General features: G+C 36.3%; 1 long non-coding RNA gene across 2 annotated transcripts; it reads left to right on the forward strand.

Annotated features, from left to right (window-relative positions):
* Positions 1-10,338: 10,338 nt before the first annotated feature.
* Positions 10,339-20,851, forward strand: LOC133546059 (uncharacterized). 2 transcript variants are annotated; one of them, XR_009804974.1, is made up of 3 exons: positions 10,339-10,776; positions 20,292-20,527; positions 20,613-20,851. It is a non-coding gene; the product is annotated as an uncharacterized LOC133546059 (long non-coding RNA). The 2 variants fall into 2 exon arrangements; XR_009804973.1 differs by lacking the exons at positions 20,292-20,527; positions 20,613-20,851 and adding an exon at positions 15,378-16,233.
* Positions 20,852-22,724: the final 1,873 nt, after the last annotated feature.

Below are 22,724 nucleotides of genomic sequence, written 5' to 3' on the forward strand. Positions count from 1 at the left end.
TTAGTTTTAGCTAAGGTAAGCATGCGTTTATAAGTTATTAAACTATCACTCCATGCTTGATGGTGCACCTCAAGTTTAGTCGTGCGCCATTTGCGTTCCAGCTTTCTACATAAGAATTTCTGAGCTCTAATTTCTTCTGTAAACCATGGCGTACGCCTTTTTGGAGCCTTTTTTTAACTTCAGCGGTGCTATACTATCAATGGTTTCGCGCAGGGCGTTGTTAAAGTTGTTAGTGAGGTTATCAATAGAGCCCACATACTTTGGGAATGGTGCCATTACCGAGGGCAGTGGGCCAGCAAGAGTTGTCGTGGCAGCATTAATGTTGCGGCTGCTATAGCCGTTATTATTATTATTAGCTTGCCGAACATGAGTCTGAACCTCGAATTTTATAAGGTAATGATCGGACATTACTTTAGTGGAGTATCATAACTTTGGAAACGGTGATACCTCTGACAAGCACTAGGTATATCGTATTACCGCTGTGATGCGTCGGTCCATTTATTATTTGTGTAAGTCCACAGCTATCGATTATAGTCTGGAGCGCCACGCACGCTGGGTCCGATGGGGTATTCATATGGGTATTAAAGTCCCCCATTATGATTATATTATCGGCGTGCGTCACTAGATCAGCAACAAACTCTGAGAACTCACTGATAAAGTCCAAATAGGGCCCTCGGGGGCGGTAGATAACAGCCAGGCACAGAGGCAGTGGTGTGGCAGACCTCATAGAAAGCACCTCAAACGATTTATATTTATTATTTAAGTTAGGACTAAAATTAAAGTTTTCGTTGTATATTAGTGCGCCCCCCTCCTTTTAAGGGGACGGGCAATATGCGCATTCGTATAGTTAGGAGGAGATGCCTCATTTATTGCAAAAACGTTGTCTGGTTTAAGCCAGGTTTCGCTAAGACCGATGACGTTAAGATTGTTGTCTCTAATGACCTCATTAACTAATAACGTTTTGGGAGACAATGATCTGATGTCTAGAAAGCCCATATTATAGGTAGTGGGCTGTTTTAAGGAGTTGTTGATAAAATGATCCGTAGTAGCAATATTATTAATGTTGCGTTTATTATGCGCAGTGTACTTAAAATAGCTACGACCATATCTAGGAATTGATATGGCGGGAATTTTCAGATTGTCTACTTGGTGCCGCGTTAAACTGAACTCATCATAATTTGCCACCTCAGTAGAACGCATTTCTAACTCTGACGTAGTCATAGCAGAAAAACCATTATGTGAGTTGTTTATTATTCTAAGAAAATTGCTATGTGCACAGGGTTTATCCAGCCTGGCGCTGGCTAATTCTAATTTAACTGACTCCATACCCAGGCTAGCAGGCTCTGCAATTGCTTGTGACCGGGCTTGCACTAGTGCAGTTAGTCAAATGTGGCTCAATGCGAAATCTATGTTCCAAGACAAGAGGATAGCGCCTTCCTCAGCAAGCCAGGTTTGCCCCAGAAAGAGGGCCAATTATCAATAAACGTAAGTCCCTGTTGTCTACAGAAGCTATCCAGCCACTTGTTAAGAGAGACTAATCTGCTATATCTCTCATCATTGCCTCTCCCAGGCAGGGGGCCAGAAACAATTACTCGATGCCTGGACATCTTTCTAGCGAGATTATGTTTCTCTTTGTAATCTCTGATTGTTTCATCCTAACGTCATTGGAGCAAATGTGTATATCTATGTTCGCATAACTAGTGGTGCGGTTAGCCTGTCGTACGTGTTTACTAGGCCTGTTGCGAGTCAGCTCCTTAAGATTAGCTTCAATGTCAGGTGCTCTGACCCCGGGAATACACTTAATTGTGGCTGGTTTGCTAAGCTTTATGTTTCGGGTGATGTAGTCCCCTATGACTAAAGTGTGGTGCCCGGTAGACTGGGGTGTAGGACTAACTAAAGGGCTAAATCTATTATGCGTCTCAACCGGTACACCGTAGCTTGTAGGCCGCTTAGGGCTGCTACAAGCTGGGCTAGTTAGCTCGCTACAGCTAACGCTAGCAGATGTGTCCGCAACATCTAAAGTTACGAAATTACACTGCTCTAACTGGCGGACACGGCTCTCTAGCATAGCCAACCTATCCATGAGTAAAGTGCACGAAGTGCAGGAAGCCATACTCACAGAACTTTCTGTCGCCGAGTGGAGTGCCAGCTGTCTTCGGGAAGTGGTGGTCACGGTGGCGGGGGAGTAGCTTCCTTCAGACCGGTGCTGCATTTCTCCGCTAGCTTCGTTAGCTTAGTCGCTAGCTAGCTGAGGGCGGAGTGGTGAGACAGAGATCGGGTGATTTGCAAGTTAAATTGAACTATTAAATATGTTTGAGAAGTTGTAAATAAATCTGCAAAACAGTTAAAAGCACACAGAACGATACTTAGCTTTTTTGCAACAAAAGCAGTCAGCGAGCAGTCATTCACGTTGATAAAACATTGTCCTTTACAATTATAAAAGCTTTTTTTTTCAAATCTACTACTTTGCTTGCATGTCAGCAGACTGTGGTGCATCCTGCTAAAATCCTTTGTATTGAATGAATACAGAATCGCGTTGAATCGAAAAAAATCGATATATTATCGAATCGTGACTCCAAGAATCGATATTGAATCGAATCGTGGGACACCCAAAGACTCTCAGCCCTAATATATATACATATAAATATATAAATACATACATCCTCTCTTCTCTTAGGCGGTCCATCGTATCGAAGATGACGTAGCTTCCATTTTGTTGCTCTGGTGGGTGGCTATCGTTGCTGGCGACGATGCCACTCCATATGACTATGAAGTCCAATCCTGGAACCACACGTCCTGACACAATGGGGACATGTCAGGCCTGGATCAGGGGGCTGGGATGATTTTGGAATTGCAGGGTGGTGTCTTCGCCTCCGCTGATCCCTCCGTTGTTGGTTCCGACACTCCTCCAGGAACATGACCTCGTCATGCAACAGCGAACGCCAGAGCGATCAATTAGCTGCAGCTGTCTGAAGTTGCAGGGGTTTGATGTTGCAGCTCTTCAATATCCCTTTCAGTTGGTCTTTGTACCGCAGCTTTTGTCCTCCGGGCTTTCTGCTGGCTGAAAGGAGCTGACCATAAAGCAACTGACGAGGCAATCGGTGTCCTGGCATCCGGATGGTGTGACCAACCCACCGAAGTTGTCGCTGTGCCAGGGTAGCCTCTATGCTTATGGACTCAGTGTGCTGTAAGATGTCCGTATGAGGAACTTGGTCCTGCCATGTGATGCCAAGAATGCGTTGGAGACATCTGATGTTAAATGCATCAAGGCAGCGGATGTGTCTGCGGTATATCGTCCAGGCTTCTGACCCATACAGCAGAGTTGAAACAAACACCGCCCTGTAGACTGACTCTTTCGTTGAGTTCGAAGGTGGTTGTTTTCAAACACCCGAGAGCGCAGTCTTCCAAAGGCAGAGGAGGCTGAGTTGATATGAGCCTGGATGTCATCATCGATCTGGTATGTTGGTGTCAGAGTACTGCCGAGGTAGCAAAACTACTCAACGAGCTTGAGGAGTGTGTCACAATTTGATAATAAATCGATTTTTTTCGATTCAATGCGATTCTCGATTCAAAAACGATATTTTTCCAATTGAAAAGGATTGTGTATTCATTCAATACATAGATTTCAGCAGGATCTACCCCAGTCTGCTCACATGCTGGCAGAGTAGTAGATTTTTTTTAAAGCTTTTATAATTGTAAAGGACAATGTTTTATCAACTTGCAATAATGTAAATTTGTTTGAGCTAGTAAAAGAACCAAAAATATGACTTATTTTATCTTTGTGAAAACATTGGACACAGTGTGTTGTCCAGCTTATGAGATGCCATGCAAGTGTAAGCCACTGTGACACTATTGTTCTTTTTGATTATTTTTATAAATGTCTAATGATAATGTCAATGTCTATGTATATGTATATATATATATATGTATATGTATATATATATATATGTATATGTATATATATATATATGTATATATATATATATATGTATATATATATATATATATATATATGTATATATATATATATGTATATATATATATGTATATATATATATATATATGTATGTATATATATATATATGTATATATATATATATATGTATGTATATATATATATATGTATGTATAAATGGGGGGTGGGAGGACGTTGTTTACATATTTAGTGTATAAATATTAAATGCATGTTTGGTGTATAAATATTAAATACATGTTTGGTGTATAAATATTAAATACATGTTTAGTGTATGAATATTAAATGTTTAGTGTATAAATATTAAATACATGCTTGGTGTATAAATATTAAATATATGTTTAGTGTATGAATATTAAATACATGTTTAGTGTATAAATATTAAATAAATGTTTAGTGTATAAATATTAAATACATGCTTGGTGTATGAATATTAAATACATGTTTAGTGTATGAATATTAAATACATGTTTAGTGTATGAATATTAAATACATGTTTACAGTGGACTTCTGCTGCAACTGCACACATAAAGAAATTCACTATTTCCAAGTGTGCCTTATTTAGAGAATAATAAATATATAAACGATAAATGGGTTGTACTTGTATAGCACTTTTCTACCTTCAAGGTACTCAAAGCGCTTTGACACTACTTCCACATTCACACACTGATGGAGGGAGCTGCCATGCAAGGCGCCAACCAGCACCCATCAGGAGCAAGGGTGAAGTGTCTTGCTCAGGACACAACGGACGTGACGAGGTTGGTATTAGGTGGGATTTGAACCAGTGACATCGGGTTGCGCACGGCCACTCTTCCACTGCGCCACGCCGTCCCTAATTAAAATATTATTTAGTGTCCCAGACTTCCAATTGGTCCTTTATATGTTTAGTGTATAAATATTTATTAAACAACTGTTTAATATAATAATAATAAATACTTGCTTAGTTTATAAATATTAAATACCTGTCCATCCATCCATCCATTTTCTACCGCTTATTCCCTTTCGGGGTCGCGGGGGACACTGGCGCCTATCTCAGCTACAATCGGGCGGAAGGCGGGGTACACCCTGGACAAGTCGCCACCTCATCGCAGGGCCAACACAGATAGACAACATTCACACTCACATTCACACACTAGGGCCAATTTAGTGTTGCCAATCAACCTATCCCCAAGTGCATGTCTTTGGAAGTGGGAGGAAGCCGGAGTACCCGGAGGGAACCCACGCATTCACGGGTAGAACATGCAAACTCCACACAGAAAGATCCCGGGCCTGGGATTGAACCCAGGACTGCAGGACCTTCGTATTGTGAGGCAGACGCACTAATTAAATACCTGTTTAGTCTATAAATATTAAATACATGTTTAGTGTATAAATATTAAATATATGTTTAGTATATTATTAAATATATTTTTAGTATATTATTATTAAATATATGTTCAGTGTATGAATATTAAATACATGTTTAGTGCATAAATATTAAATACCAGTTTACTGCATATATATTAAATACATGTTTGGCATATAAATTAAGTGTATGTTTAATGTATAATTATTTGTAACATTTTTGGTTTATGAATATCCAATTCATGTTTAGTGTATGAATGACCAGATTTATGAAGAGGGAATGTGCGCCCTCCTGTGGACTTCTGCAGCAATTGAACACATAAACAAATGTATTATTTCCAAGTGTGCCTTATTTAGAGAATAATAAATACATGTTTACTGTATGAATGTTAAAAAATATGATTAGTAAATGAATATTAAATGTGTTTAGTATATGATTATTAAATACATGTTCAGTGTATGAATATTAAATACATGTTTAGTGTATTAATATTAAATACATGTTTAGTGTATAAATATTAAACACATGTTTAGTGTATAAATATTAAACACGTTTAGTGTATGAATATTAAATACATGTTTAGTGTATAAATATGAAATACATGTTTAGTGTATGAATATGAAATACATGTTTAGTGTATAAATATGAAATACATGTTTAGTGTATAAATATGAAATACATGTTTAGTGTATGAATATGAAATACATGTTTAGTGTATGAATATTAAATACATGTTTAGTGTATAAATATTAAATACATGTTTAGTGTATAAATATGAAATACATGTTTAGTGTATAAATATGAAATACATGTTTAGTGTATGAATATTAAATACATTTTTAGTGTATAAATATTAAATACATGTTTAGTGTATAAATATTAAATACATGTTAATGTATAAATATTTATTAAATACGTTTTTGGTGTATAAATATTAAATATATGTTTGGCATATAAATTAAATATATGTTTAGTGTATAATTATTTAATACATGTTTGGTGGATGAATATCAAATTCCTGTTTAGTGTATGAATGACCAGACTTATTAAGCGGGAATGTGCGCCCTCCAGTGGACTTCTGCCGCAACTGCACACAAATAAATTGATTATTTCCTAATGCGCTTTATTTAAAGAATAATAAATACATATTTACTGTATGAATGTTAAAATATATGATTAGTATATGAATATTAAATGTGTTTAGTATATGATTATTAAATACATGTTCAGTGTATGAATATTAAATACATGTTTAGTGTACGAATATTTCAGTGTAGAAATATTAAATATGTTTAGTGTATTAATATTAAATACATGTTTAGTGTATGAATATTAAATACATGTTTAGTGTATAAATATTAAATACATGTTTAGTGTATAAATATTAAACACATGTTTAGTGTATGAATATGAAATACATGTTTAGTGTATAAATATGAAATACATGTTTAGTGTATAAATATTAAATACATGTTCAGTGTATAAATGTTAAATACATGTTTAGTGTATAAATATTAAATACATGTTTAGTGTATAAATAACAAATACATGTTTAGTGTATTAATATTAAAAACATGTTTAGTGTATAAATATTAAATACATGTTTAGTGTATGAATATTAAATACATGTTTATTTCATGAATATTAAATACATGTTTAGTGTATTAATATTAAATACATGTTTACTGTTTGAATATTAAATACATGTTTAGTGTATTATTATTTAATACATGTTTAGAGTATGAATATTAAATAAACGTTTAGTGTATTATTATTAAATATATGTTTGGTGTACAAATAGTAAAAATATGTTTAGTTTATAAATATTAAAGACTATGTTTAGTGTATGAATATCAAATACATGTTTAAATATTAAAGACATGTTTGGCATATAAATTAAATATATGTTTAGTGTATAATTATTTAATACATGTTTAGTGTGTAAATATTAAATACGTTTTGGGTGTATAAATATTATATATATGTTTGGCGTATAAATTAAATATATGTTTAGTGTATAATTTAATACATGTTTGGTGGATGAATATCAAATTCATGTTTAGTGTATGAATGACCAGATTTATGAAGAGGGAATGTGCGCCCTCCAGTGGACTTCTGCCAAAACTGCACACAATAACATTATTTCCGAGAGCGCCTTATTTAGAAAATAATAAATACAGGTTTACTGTATGAATATTAAAAAATATGATTAGTATATGAATATTAAATATGTTTTAGTATATGATTAAATACATGTGCAGTGTATGAATTCTAAATATATGTTTAGTGTATAAATATTAAACGCATGTTTAGTGTATGAATATTAAATACAAGATTAGTATATAATTAAATATATGTTTAGTACATCCATCCATTTTCTACCGCTTATTCCCTTTTGGGGTCGTGGGGGGCGCTGGCGCCTATCTCAGGTGGGGTACACCCTGGACAAGTCTCCATCTCATCGCAGGGCCAACACAGATAGACAGACAACATTCACACACTAGGGACCATTTAGTGTTGCCAATCAACCTATCCCCAGGTGCATGTCTTTGGAGGTGGGAGGGGCCTATCCCCAGGTGCATGTCTTTGGAGGTGGGAGGGGCCTATCCCCAGGTGCATGTCTTTGGAGGTGGGAGGAAGCCGGAGTACCAGGAGGGAACCCACACATTCACGGGGAGAACATGCAAACTCCACACAGAAATATCCCGTGCCTGGGATTGAACCCAGGACTGCAGGACCTTCGTATTGTGAGGCAGACGCACTAACCCCTCTCCCACCGTGAAGCCCATGTCTGGTATAGGATTATTAAATTTAATAATGTCTAGTATAGTATTATTAAATACATGTTCAGTGTATGAATATTAAATATATGTTTAGTGTATGAATATTAAATACATGTTCAGTGTATGAATATTAAATATATGTTTAGTGTATGAATATAAAATACATGTTCAGTGTATGAATATTAAATATATGTTTAGTGTATGAATATTAAAAACATGTTCAGTGTATGAATATTAAATACATGTTTGTGTACAATAAAAACAAAGGAATACTTATATATGCATGTTGAGAATAATACATGAATGAATGCTTCATTTCAGAGAATAAATAATAAAAGTAATAAGTAACAGAATGTGTGACCATTAAATATCTGAATGTGAATAAATGTTGATATTATGCAGTAAAAAGAGAATGTTATTACTAAATGTATGTTTAATTTACATGTTGTACTTTAAAGTTACGTAACAAATAGGTGAATGTCCTGCAATTTAATAATGAGTGTTATTTTCAGCAAGGTACTTGTGTTGTACTTTGATGTACTCCTACTTCCAAGTGACTTTGTCAAGTACTAGTAAAGGAAGAGATGATGCAGTACTTGAAGTCTTTACTTTTGTCCTGAGATGAAGATCAACTTCATGAAGACACCTTATCAATGTCAACATGACCAAAGTAGGAAGAAAGAAGGAAGGGGGCGGAGCCTCTTTCATTTTCTGATGTTAAGTTGGCCCTGTGATGAGATGGCCACTTGTCCAGGGTGTATCCCGCCTTCCGCCCGATTGTAGCTGAGATAGGCACCAGCGCCCCCCGCGACCCCAAAGGGAATAAGCGGTAGGAAATGGATGGATGAATGAAGTTCCTGGTAAAAGCTGTTATACATTATATGCCTTGAGCTCTTACTTTGAAGGCCCTAAGAGCGGAAGTGGTGACACGATGAGTGCAGCGGAGATGTTTATATATGTCGCCTATACTGTATAAAAGTACAAAATAACAAACACCGAGGGAGGCTCCAGTTTTACACGAGGACCACTTTATTTACTTTCTTTCAAAAACCTCCGCTCCACTCAACCTCTCACCACTTCCGCTCTCAGTGACTTCAAAATAAGAGCGCGAGGCAAATACTGTATTACAGCTTATAACAGGAACTTAACATCACAAAGGGGCAAGCCCATAAAATAGGTTGCATTATTTTGTGGTTTTATACAGTATAGGCGACATATATAAACCATCGGTTACATTTTTTTGTTGTTGTTTTGTGTGTTGTGAGGCTCTGTATTTTTGGGGGGACAGGTTAATATGTTTTTGTTTTAACTGCCTGTGTTGTTTTTGCACTTATCCTGTTATTTGTGTTGAAACGAGGACGTTTCTTTTTGTAGGAGGGGAGGTATGTAACCTATTTTTATGGGCTTGCCTCTTTGTGATGTTAAGTTCCTGTTAGAAGCTCTTCTACAGTATATGCCTTGGAGTCTTATTTTGAAGGCCCGAGGAGCGGAAGTGGTGACAGGTTGAGTGGAGTGGAGGTTTTTGAAAGAAAGTAAATAAAGTGGTCCTAAATAAAGTGTAAAACTGCAGCCTCCCTCTTTCTTATTTTGTACTTTTATACAGTATAGGCGACATATATAAACTCTCGCTTACAATAACAAAGACGCGGGCTCTAGTTTTACACGAGGACCACTTAATTTCAAACTTGTTTTTTAAATGTTTATTTACAAATTTCAACAATAACAAACAGATGAGAAACAATAATCAAAATAGTTCAAAAACAGTATAAAACATTACAAAAAATTATAAAAACAGTCCAAACAGCGCCAGGAGATTGTAAATTCAAAGTAACAAAATTAGAATACAAAAATATATATATATATATAATAACCAAGTGCAAATTAATTAAGCCAAAGGCTCATTCAGATTCATTAAATAACTTAAATTTGGAACACAGTGTCATCGTTTTCAACTTTATTTCAAACCTTTTTTTTTTATGTTTATTTATAAATTTCCACAATTACAAACAGTAAGTCCAACAACAATATAAAACGTTACAAAACATTATAAAAACAGTCCAAACAGCGCCAGGGCGTTGTAAATTCAAAATAACAAAAATAGAATACAAAGAAATGAATACATAATAAACAAAGTACAAAGCCATAGGCTCATTCAGATTCATCAAATAACTTAAATTTGGAACACAGCATCATCGTTTTCAACTTTATTTCAAACCTGTCTCTGCCTGCGTCACACAAGTGACGTCACTGTTGGAGAGCCATATAGCACACCGTGATTGGTGGATTCCTTCAGCTCCGCCCACAACGCTGTCAAGCACCATTCATATCAAACTCTCACTAACATTCAACTTTCATATTAGCGTGGGAGCCGCAAAATAAGATCTCACGTGTCTGAGACCCTGGTCTAATATATATATAGATGTGTCAGAAGTGCTACTGACACTTTGATCATGTTTGCTTTTCCTGTCTTTGAAATCACTTCCTGTCCTGCTGCTCTTATTTTCTCACTGTTTCCTGTTTGCTCTCTGTCTTTTGTGGCACCTTTACTCTCTGCTCCGTGTCTGCACACCTGTTCCTCGTTTAATTAGTTGTATTTAGTTCCACCTGAGTCCCTCCTTCACTGCTTCATCATTATTCTTTTTTGACGGATGTGGATCGGACGGGTTTTATTCGCAGTGAGTAAAACTTTGCTCTTTTACACTGGCGTTCTATTGTTTGTCTTCATGCTTCTACCGTGTGCTTTATTGCTGATTTAAAGTTGTGTTTGTGTTGCTGTGACAGTTTGCTCTTTTACACTGGCGTTCTATTGTTTGTCTTGATGCTTCTACTGTGTGCTTTATTGCTGCTTGAAAATTGTTTGATTCGCACTGCACGTGCACATGTGTTAGGAACACAACATGTAGAAACACACATTTAGTGACAAACATGCACATGTTAGGAACACAACATGTAGAAACACACATTTAGTGACAAACATGCACATGTGTTAGGAACACAACATGTAGAAACACACATTTAGTGACAAACATGCACATGTGTTAGGAACACAACATGTAGAAACACACATTTAGTGACAAACATGCACATGTGTTAGGAACACAACATGTAGAAACACACATTTAGTGACAAACATGCACATGTGTTAGGAACACAACATGTAGAAACACACATTTAGTGACAAACATGCACATGTGTTAGGAACACAACATGTAGAAACACACATTTAGTGACAAACATGCACATGTTAGGAACACAACATGTAGAAACACACATTTAGTGACAAACATGCACATGTGTTAGGAACACAACATGTAGAAACACACATTTAGTGACAAACATGCACATGTTAGGAACACAACATGTAGAAACACACATTTAGTGACAAACATGCACATGTTAGGAACACAACATGTAGAAACAAGACACATTTAGTTGCTGACAAGCTGTCAGTCACCATGGCTCTCAACTGCTGGCTAAGAGAGTCAAGGTGTGGCTGAGTGTTTGCTACAGGTGAACACACCTGCCCTCACTGATTAGTGTTTGCTACAGGTGAACACACCTGCCCTCACTGATTTGGTCCAACTATGGTTGTCAAAAGCTGGGTGTTTAGAAGGACATTTCAAAGTTGGGATCTCCAAGCTCAAAAGTCCGCTGTGAATACTTTTACACTTGTGATGCTTTGTTTAAGGTGTATTTACATAAAGTTGTCAGCTCTCCATGCATCACCAAACATCTGCAGAGATGTTGGTGCTGGCTTTCTTCTTCTTGTTGTTGTTGTTCACCTTTGACATTTTGGGGTTTAAATAAATGTTAAAGTGTTAAACTGCATGTTTTGCCGTCGTTGGTTTGAAAGTCCAGTTTACAATGCTTACATGACCTTCACCCAGGGCGGGGTGTGATAGTTGCTGCTTTTTGGTGTGTGTGTGTGTGTGTGTGGGCTTTATAGATTTCGATATTTATTAGTAGGGGTGTGGAAAAAAAATCAATTCGAATTAGAATCACGATTTTCATATTGTGCAATTCAGAACCAATTCTCATTTTAAGAAAAATCTACTAAAAAAAGAAAAAAATATATTTTTTAAATTAATCAACCCAACAAACCACTACACAGCAATACCATAACAATGCAATCCAATTCCAAAAGCAAAGCTGAGCCAGCAACACTCAGAACTGCAATAAACAGAACAATTGAGAGGAGACACAAACACCACACAGAACAAACCAAAAGTAGTGAAACAAAAATGATTAACAGTATCAATATTATGATTTCAGCAAAGCAGTGATTAAAAATCCCTCATTGACATTATCATTAGACATTTATAAAAATAATAAAAAAGAACAATAGTGTCACAGTGGCTTACACTTGCATGGCATCTCATAAGCTGGACAACACACTGTGTCCAATGTTTTCACAAAGATAAAATAAGTCATATTTTTGGTACGTTTAACAGTTCAAACAAATTTACATTATTGCAATCAGTTGATAAAACATTGTCCTTTACAATTATAAAAGCTTTTTTTAAAAATCTACTACTCTGCTAGCATGTCAGCAGACTGGGGTAGATCCTGCTGAAATCTATGTATTGAATGAATACACAATCCTTCTGAATTGGAAAAATATTGTTGTGAATTTAGAATCGCGTTGAATAGAAACATTTGAATTATAATCGAATTGCGACCCTAAATCGATATTGAATCGTGGGACACCCAAAGTCAATGTTCTTTTGGTTTATTTTGTGGACTGCGTGGTTGGTAGAGTGACCGTGCCAGCAACCTGTGGATACCTCCAATCCACTTTATTTACCGTATATAGCACATTTAAACAAAATGTTTCCAAAGTGCGGCACAACAATATTACAAACATTCGAATACTATCTTAAGCTCCACCAATGACTAAATAAAAATGAATAATAATAAATATATACATAGAATAGAATGTACTTTATTGATCCTTGGGGGAAATTCAACACCACAGTTCGCTCACAATGAGATATATATATATATATATATATATATTTTCCCACTAAAGGAATAAATGTTTTGCTATGTCCTCATTTTCAATACAATGCAACTGTAAAAAATGTTCATAACATCGGAGGCTAGCAATTTGTGTTTTGTGGTAGTGTGCTTACAATTATGCTTCATAAAACTTTCTGAATTGTAAACTTAAAGGATTATATTTTTTGACCACACAACTCACGTAGTGTTAAAAGCCAAAGAATAAAAATGGGTCTTAAGACGAGACTTAAAACACTCCACATCGGGAGCAGTTTGAGTATGGAGGGCCACAATGTTCCACAGCTTAGGGCCGACCACAGAGAAGGTCCTGTCTCCCCTAGTTTTAATTCCTGGTTCAATTCCCACCTTCTATTGACCTCGTCATGTACGTTGTGTCCTGAGCAAGACGCTTCACTCTTGTTCCTGACGGTCGTCGACAAGGCTAATGTTGGTTTGGCGTTGGTAGTCTGAGGCCAATGTTCAAGTACCAATAATTGTCACACACTAGGTGTGGCAAAATTATCTGCATTTGACTCATCACCCTGGATCACTTCCTGGGAGGTGAGGGGAGCAGTGAGCAGCAGTGGTGGCTGAGCTCGGGAATAAATTTGGGTGATTAAACCCCCAATTACAAGCCTTGATTCTGAGTGCCAAGCAGGGAGGTAATGGCTCCTATTTTTATAGTCTTTGGTATGACTCAGGCGGGGTTTGAACTCCAAACCTACCCATCTCAGGGCGGACTAATCTGTTTGGCGTTGGTCGTGTGCGACGCCAATGTTTATGTATGTTGCGTTTTATGCTCTTTTACAGGCCTGACATGTATGTATTTATGCTCGTATACAGGCCCGGCATGTATGTATTATTCATGGTCGTTTACAGGCCCGGCATGTATGTATTATTCATGGTCATTTACAGGCGCGGCATGTATGTATTATTCATGGTCATTTACAGGCCCGACATGTATGTATTGTTTATGGTCATTTACAGGCCCCGGCATGTATGAATGTGTGTATTGTTTATGCTCATTTACATGCTTGACATGTATTGTTGATGCTCATTGACAGGCTTGACATGTTTGTATGTCATGTCAAGCATGTCAATAAGCATTAACAACACATACATGCATGTGGAGTCTGTCAATGAGCATTAACAATACATACATGCATACGTGTGGAGCATGTCAATGAGCATTTATAATACATATGTGTGGAGCATGTCAATGAGCATTTATAATACATACGTGTGGAGCCTGTCAATGAGTATTAACAATACATACATGTGGAGCATGTCAATGAGTATTAACAATACATAGGCTGAGATAAAGATACATTTCATGAAGGCATCTTGTGAATGTCAACATAGATAGATAGTACTTTATTGATTCCTTCAGGAAAATTAAAATTCCAGCAGCAGTGTACAGAGTTGAGATCAATTTAAATAAAAGTAAATAATGGGGGTTTAAATGGAAACACAATAGAGAAATATTAAAATAAGAATAGAAAATAAAAAGCAACAATGGGGGGAAAAAAAATATATATAGATAACAGTAAAATAAGAATATAACAAGACAAAGTAGGCAGTAGTGACCATGTTATGAAAACGTAATGCACATGACCAAAGTAGGGTTAGAGAAAGAAAGAAGGGTGGGCGTAGCATTCTCATTTTGTGATGTTAAGTTGGTCCTGTGATGAGGTGGTGACTTGTCCAGGGTGTACACCGCCTTCCGGCCTGATTGTAGCTGAGATAGGTATCCGTGACCCCAAAGGAAATAAGTGGTAGGAAATGGATGGATGAATGAAGGTGGGGCTGAGTGTTTGCTACAGGTGAACACACCTGCCCTCACTGATTTGGCCCTACTATGGTTGTCAAAAGCTGGGTGTTGGGACATTTCAAAGTTGTGATCTCCAAGCTGAAAAGTACGCTGTGAATATTTTTGCACTTGTGATGCTTTATGTAAGATGTATTTACAAAAGGTTCTTAGCTCTCCATGCATCACCAAACATCTGCAGAGATGTTGGTGCTGGCTTTCTTCTTGTTCACCTTTTGACATTTTGGGGTTTAAATAAATGTTGTGCCATCCTTGGTTTGAAAGTCTGGTTTACAATAGTTACATTACCTTCACCCGAGGCGGGGGGGGGGGATAGTTGCTGCTAGTGTGTGTGTGGCCGGCCAATGTTAGATGTATTGGGTATCTGGGGAAATAAGAGGTTGGCATCACTAACATAGCCCTGTGCTGGTTTACGTCCTCCCTCAACAACGGAACCTTCTCTGTGAACAGAGCCAAACATTCCTCCCGCTGTGCCAACCTCACCTGTGGGGTCCCTAGGGCTCAATACTGGGTTCCATCCTGTTCTCCATCTACATGCTCTCCCTCAGCCAAGTCATTCATCGCCTTAAAATTTCCTTTCATTTCTACACTGATGATACTAAATCTATCTTCCACTCAAGACAGACGATCCCTCTGGACTGGACCATTTGAAGGACTGCTTGCAGGACATAAAAGAGTGGATGTCAAAATTTCCTGCAGCTCAATGACAGAGTGAAATTCTTCTGTTCGGGAACTCCAACCTCCCAACCGTGCACAATAGCCAAGATCAAGTATGTCCTCTCCCCCAGTGACTTAGAGGGTCGTGTTCATGCTCATCTTCTGCAGACTGGACTAATGGAATGCCCTCTATGCTGGGGTCACTAACAAGACCATATATAGCATGCAGTTGGTACAAAATGCTGGTGACAGGCACAAAAATGAGGGAACACATTTCTCCCATCCTCTCCTCCCTTCACTGGCTCCTGGTGAAGCACAGAGTGAAATTTAAGATCCTTACGTATGTCTTCAAAGCGCTCCGTGGTCTTACCCCAGCTTACATCAAACATGTCCTGGACCAACCTATCAGCTCCAGGCTTGGTCGTTGCCTCAGATCTGACAACCAGATGACCTTGAAGGTCCCACAGTCAAACCTAGTGACAAAGAGAGACTGTGCATTTTCAATGATGGTACCTGGCCTATGGAATAAGCTCCCCCTGAAAGTCAAGTCCGCCACCACTCTGGACACTTTTAGAGCACAGCTTAAAACTCACCTCTTTGCCGCAAATGACTTGATTTGTGTTCATGTGTCTTAAATGTTTGTTCTAAATTCCTTTTGTGTCCCTGTTTTTTTTTTTTGTTTCTCCACTCAGGCTGCACCCCAGGCTGATGTAATGGTTCCTTGTGTGGGTGCAATAATTGAAAATAACTAAACTTTTTTTTGTTTCTTCAAGGTCAATTTTGTGGAGTCTGGTCTACAATACAAAGTCTATGTATATTTTCTTTTTTTTTAATCTTTTTTTTTTATCTTCAAGGTCAATTTTGGGGGTCCAGTCATCTACAATACAACGTCAAAATGTATTTCATTTGTCATGGTTTTTGTTATCTACAAGGTCAATTTTAAGGAGTCTGTTCATCTACAGTGCAAGGTAAATTTGTATTTTGTCATGGTTTTTAACTACAAGGTCAGTATGTAATTAACTTGTGTCACTGTTTTTGTTTCCTCATGGTTTTTGATATCTACAATACAAGGTCAATATGTATTTCATTTGTCATGGTTTTTGTTATCTACAAGGTCAATTTTAAGGAGTCTGTTCATCTACAATACAAGGTAAATTTGTATTTTATTTGTCATGGTTTTTAACTACAAGGTCAGTATGTATTTAACTTGTGTCACTGTTTTTGTTTCCTCATGGTTTTTGATATCTACAATACAAGGTCGATATGTATTTTGTGTCCATGGTTTTTGTCAACTACAAGGTCAATTTTGGGGGGGAAGGGGAGTCTGACGAATAAAATACATATTTACCTTGTATTGTAGATGACCAGACTCCCCTTCCCCCCCAAAATTGACCTTGTAGTTAACAAAAACCATGAGGACACAAATAAAATACATATTGACCTTGTATTGTAGATATCAAAAACAATGACACAAAACCCCCCACAAATTAACCTTGTCAACAAAAACTTTGACGAATAAAATACATATTTACCTCGTATTGTAGATGACCAAAGTTTTTAACTACAAGGTCAATTTGTGGGGGTTTTATGTCATTGTTTTTGTTTCCTCATGGTTTTTGATATCTACAATACAAGGTAAATGTATTTTTTTTGTAATGGTTTTTATCTTCAAAGTGAATTTGTGGGGTCTAGTCATCTACAATACAGGGTCGGTATGTATTTAACCTGTGTCACTGTTTTTGTTTCCTCATGGTTTGTGATATCTACAATACAAGGTCAATATGTATTTCATTTGTCAAGGTTATTGTTATCTACAAGGTCAATTTTAAGGAGTCTCATCAACAATACAAGGTAAATTTGTATTTTAACTACACGGTCAGTCTGTATATTGTGTCATTGTTTTTGTTTCCTCATGGTTTTTGATATCTACAATACAAGGTCAATGTATATTTTATTTGTGTCATGGTTTCTATTAACAACGTCAATTTTGGGGGGTGTCTGGTCATCTATAATACAAGGTCAATATGTATTTTTTTTTTTTTGTCATGGTTTTTAACTTCAAGGTCAATTATGTGGGGTTTGGTCATCTGCAATACAAGGTCAATATGTAATTTGTCATGTTTTTTGTTATCTACAAGGTCAATTTTAAAGAGTCTGATCATCTACAATACAAGGTAAATTTGTATTTTTTGTTCTCATGGTTTTTGTTACTACAAAGTTGGTATGTATTTTGGGCCTTTTTTTTGTTTCCTCATGGTTTTTGATATCTACAATCCAAGGTTAATATGTATTTCATTTGTCATGGTTTTTATCTATTAGATCAAGTTTAAAAAGTCAGGTCATCTACAATACAAGGTAAAAATGTGTATTTTATTTGTCCTCATGGTTTTTGTTACTACAAGGTCGGTATGTATTTTGGGCCTTTTTTTTGTTTTGTTTCCTCATGGTTTTTGATATCTACAATACAAGGTTAATATGTATTTTATTTGTCATGGTTTTTGTTATTTATTAGGTCAATTTTAAGAAGTCAGGTCGTCTACAATACAAGGTAAATTTGTATTAGTGTCCATTGATTTTGTCTACAAGGTCAATTTGGGGGGTTTTGGTCATATACAATAAAAGGTCAGTATGTATTTAATTTGTTTTTGTTTCCTCATGTTTTTGATATCTACGTCTATGTATTTTGTGTCGTCATGGTTTCTATTAACTACAAGGTCAATTTTGGGGGTCTGATCATCTACAATCAAAGTTCGATTTGTATTTAAATAGTGTCCTTTTTTTATCTTAAAGGTCACTTTTGCGGGTCTGGTCATCTACAATACAAGGTCAATATGTATTTTAATTTGTTTTTAATCTTCAAGGTCAATTTAATTTTGGGGGTTTGATCATCTACAATACAAGGTCAATATGTATTTCCTTTTTGTCATGGTTTTTGTTATCTACAAGGTCAATTTGAAGGACTCTGGTCTTCTACAATACAAGGTAAATATGTATATTTGTGTCCTGGTTTTTAATAACTACAGGGGAAATTTTGGGGGGTTTGGTTATCTACAATACAGGTTAGTATGTAATTTGTGTCTTCATTGTTTTTGTTAATGGTTTTTGTTATCTACAATACAAGGTCAGTATGTATTTTGTGTCATGGTTTTTGTCATCTACAAGGTCAATTTTAGGAGTCTCGTCATCGACAATACATGGTAAATATGTATTTTGTGCCATCATGGTTTTTGATATCTACAAGGTCAATTTAAAGGGTCTTGTCATCAACAATGTATGGTAAATATGTATTTAATTTGTGTCATGGTTTTTGATATCTACAAGGTCAATTATAAGGGTTTCTTCATCAACAATACATGGTAAATATGTATTTTGTGCCATCATGGTTTTTGATATCTGCAAGGTCAATTATAAGGGTTTCGTCATCAATACCTGGTAAATATGTATTTGTGTCCTCATGGTTTTTTGATACCAACAAGGTCAATTTTATGGGTCTCGTCATCAACAATACATTGTAAATATGTATTTAATTTGTGCCATCATGGTTTTTGATATCTACAAGGTCAATTTTAAGGGTCTTGTCATCAACAATGCATGGTAAATATGTATTTAATTTGTTTTATGGTTTTTGATATCTACAAGGTCAATTTTAAGGGTTTCGTCATCGACAATACCTGGTAAATATGTATTTGTGTCCTCGTGGTTTTTGATACCTACAAGGTCAATTTTAGGGGTCTTGTCATTGACAATACATGGTAAATATGTATTTAATTTGTGTCCTCGTGGTTTTTGATATCTACAAGATCAATTTTGGGGGTCTTGTCATCGACAATACATGGTAAATATGTATTTAATTTGTGTCATGGTTTTTATCTACAAGATCAATTTTAGGGGTCTTATCGACAATACATGGTAAATATGTATTTAATTTGTCATGGTTTTTGATACCTACAAGGTCAATTTTAGGGGTCTTGTCATTGACAATACGTGGTAAATATGTATTTAATTTGTGTCCTCGTGGTTTTTGATATCTACAAGGTCAATTTTGGGGGTCTTGTCATCGACAATACATGGTAAATATGTATTTAATTTGTGTCATGGTTTTTATCTACAAGGTCAATTTTAGGGGTCTTGTCATCGAAAATACATGGTAAATATGTATTTGTGTCATCATGGTTTTTGATATCTACAAGATCAATTTTAGGGGTCTTATCGACAATACATGGTAAATATGTATTTAATTTGTCATGGTTTTTGATATCTACAAGGTCAATTTTAGGGGTCTTGTCATTGACAATACGTGGTAAATATGTATTTAATTTGTGTCATCATGGTTTTTGATATCTACAAGGTCAATTTTAGGGGTCTTGTCATCGACAATACATGGTAAATATGTATTTAATTTGTGTCACCATGGTTTTTGATATCTACAAGGTCAATTTTAGGGGTCTTGTCATTGACAATACATGGTAAATATGTATTTAATTTGTGTCATGGTTTTTGATATCTACAAGGTCAATTTTGGGGTCTGGTTATCTACAATACAAAGTCAATATGTATTTAATTTGTGTCCTCATGGTGTTTGTTTCCTCAGTTTTTGATATCGATAAGGTCAAAATTGGATTATTCCGCTATGCAATGCAAAACTCTTACCTAATGTTATCCATGTATTCATTCATGTGACTCATTTCTCATTCTTACACCCTGCAGCGCTACAACAGTACACAAGTCTTACACAATGTGTTATGGGTCACGTTCCTGCTTCTCCTCCTGCTGTGCGGACTGAGTGCATGGCGGAGCACATCAACAGGTGTTCTCTCTCCGCTGCGTGTGTGCCTCTGCAAGAGATCTGCAATCAACACACCTGCCCGTGATGAGCAACCAGCCTTCATAATCCAGCGCGTCTTAAGATCCGGTGCCAGAACGTAGTTTCTCCTACCAGTACAGTAAGCCAACACATCTCCAGCCTTCTCGCTCCCTTTGTTCCCTTCCTGTCGCGTTTACGGTCTTTTGTGTTGTGTCGTCCTCCAGCTTCCTCTTCGTCTACCTGGACCCACTTTGGATTCCCTCTTGCCTCCCTGGACCAAGACCTCGCTCCTGCCCTCTGACGTCCAAGCCTTTTTCTCCTTTTGGACTTCCACCTCTATCTCAACACGCACACTCAACACCCTCTGGTGACCACGCTCAGATAATACTTACACATAGTCACACTCCATCTCTTTAAGGTAATCACACACTGCACTCACATACTGAGTTGTCAATAAACACGCTGGCAGCTAACATCATCGTCTCTCTGCAGTCTTCTTTTCCCGCTGTTCTGTCACACAATCTTACTTATTTTGTCATTCATTTGTTCATTCATGTTATCATTCTTACACCATGCACCGCAACAACACTATAGTATAGGTGTAATATGATCAAACTTTCTTGTTAAAAGTATAGCAGCTGCATTTTGTACCAACTAATATTTTAATGCTAGACAAAAGGAGGCCTGAAAAAAATAGATAACAGTAATGTAGAGAGATGTAAATAACTGATTAATAATGATCTCAGCGTCTCTAGTGGACAAAATAGGGACATATTTCAGCGAGATTACGGAGATGAAAGAAGGCTGTTTTACACTCCTAATGTGACTGAAACGAAAGAGTTGTGTTGAAGATAATATCCAGATTCTTTTATCTAGTAGCTTTGTGTAATTGGTTGTCAATCTGTTATGGTGGTGTTATTAAATGGGTGTGGAATTGTTTGTCAAAAGTTACAGTGGTGTTAAGTGGGTGTGGAATTGTATGGTTGTCAAATGTTATGGTGGTATTAGATGTTTGGTTGTCAAATGTTATAGTGGTATCAGATGTTTGGTTGTCAAATGTTATGGTGGTATTAGATGTTTGGTTGTCAAATGTTATAGTGGTATCAGATGTTTGGTTGTCAAATGTTATGGTGGTATTAGATGTTTGGTTGTCAAATGTTATGGTGGTATTAGATGTTTGGTTGTCAAATGTTATGGTGGTATTAGATGTTTGGTTGTCAAATGTTATGGTGGTATTAGATGTTTGGTTGTCAAATGTTATGGTGGTATTAGATGTTTGGTTGTCAAATGTTATGGTGGTATTAGATGTTTGGTTGTCAAATGTTATGGTGGTATTAGATGTTTGGTTGTCAAATGTTATGGTGGTATTAGATGTTTGGTTGTCAAATGTTATGGTGGTATTAGATGTTTGGTTGTCAAATGTTATGGTGGTATTAGATGTTTGGTTGTCAAATGTTATAGTGGTATCAGATGTTTGGTTGTCAAATGTTATGGTGGTATTAGATGTTTGGTTGTCAAATGTTATGGTGGTATCAGATGTTTGGTTGTCAAATGTTATGGTGGTATTAGATGTTTGGTTGTCAGATGTTATGGTGGTATCAGATGTTTGGTTGTCAAATGTTATGGTGGCATTAGATGTTTGGTTGTCAAATGTTATGGTGGTATTAGATGTTTGGTTGTCAAATGTTATGGTGGTATCAGATGTTTGGTTGTCAAATGTTATGGTGGTATCAGATGTTTTGGTTGTCAAATGTTATGGTGGTATTAGATGTTTGGTTGTCAAATGTTATGGTGGTATTAGATGTTTGGTTGTCAAATGTTATGGTGGTATTTAAATGTTTGGTTGTCAAATGTTATGGTGGTATTAGATGTTTGGTTGTCAAATGTTATGGTGGTATCAGATGTTTGGTTGTCAAATGTTATGGTGGCATTAGATGTTTGGTTGTCAAATGTTATGGTGGTATTGGATGTTTGGTTGTCAAATGTTATGGTGGTATTAGATGTTTGGTTGTCAAATGTTATGGTGGTATTAGATGTTTGGTTGTCAAATGTCACAGTGGTCTTATTAAATGGGTGTGGAATTATTTGGTTGTCACATGTTACGTTGGTGTTTATTAAATGGGTGTGGAATTGTTTGTCAAAAGTTATGGTGGTGGTATTAAATGAGTGTTTAATTGTTTGGTTGTTCAATGTTACGGTGGTATTAAATAGATAAATGTTCGGTTGTAAAATGTCCCGGTGGTCTTATTAAATGGGTGTGTAATTATTTGGTTGTCACATGTTATGGTGGTATTAAATGGGTGTTTAATTGATTGGTTGTTAAATGTTACGGTGGT

Source organism: Nerophis ophidion, linkage group LG29, assembly GCF_033978795.1.
Source record: "Nerophis ophidion isolate RoL-2023_Sa linkage group LG29, RoL_Noph_v1.0, whole genome shotgun sequence".
Taxonomy (NCBI): domain Eukaryota; kingdom Metazoa; phylum Chordata; class Actinopteri; order Syngnathiformes; family Syngnathidae; genus Nerophis; species Nerophis ophidion.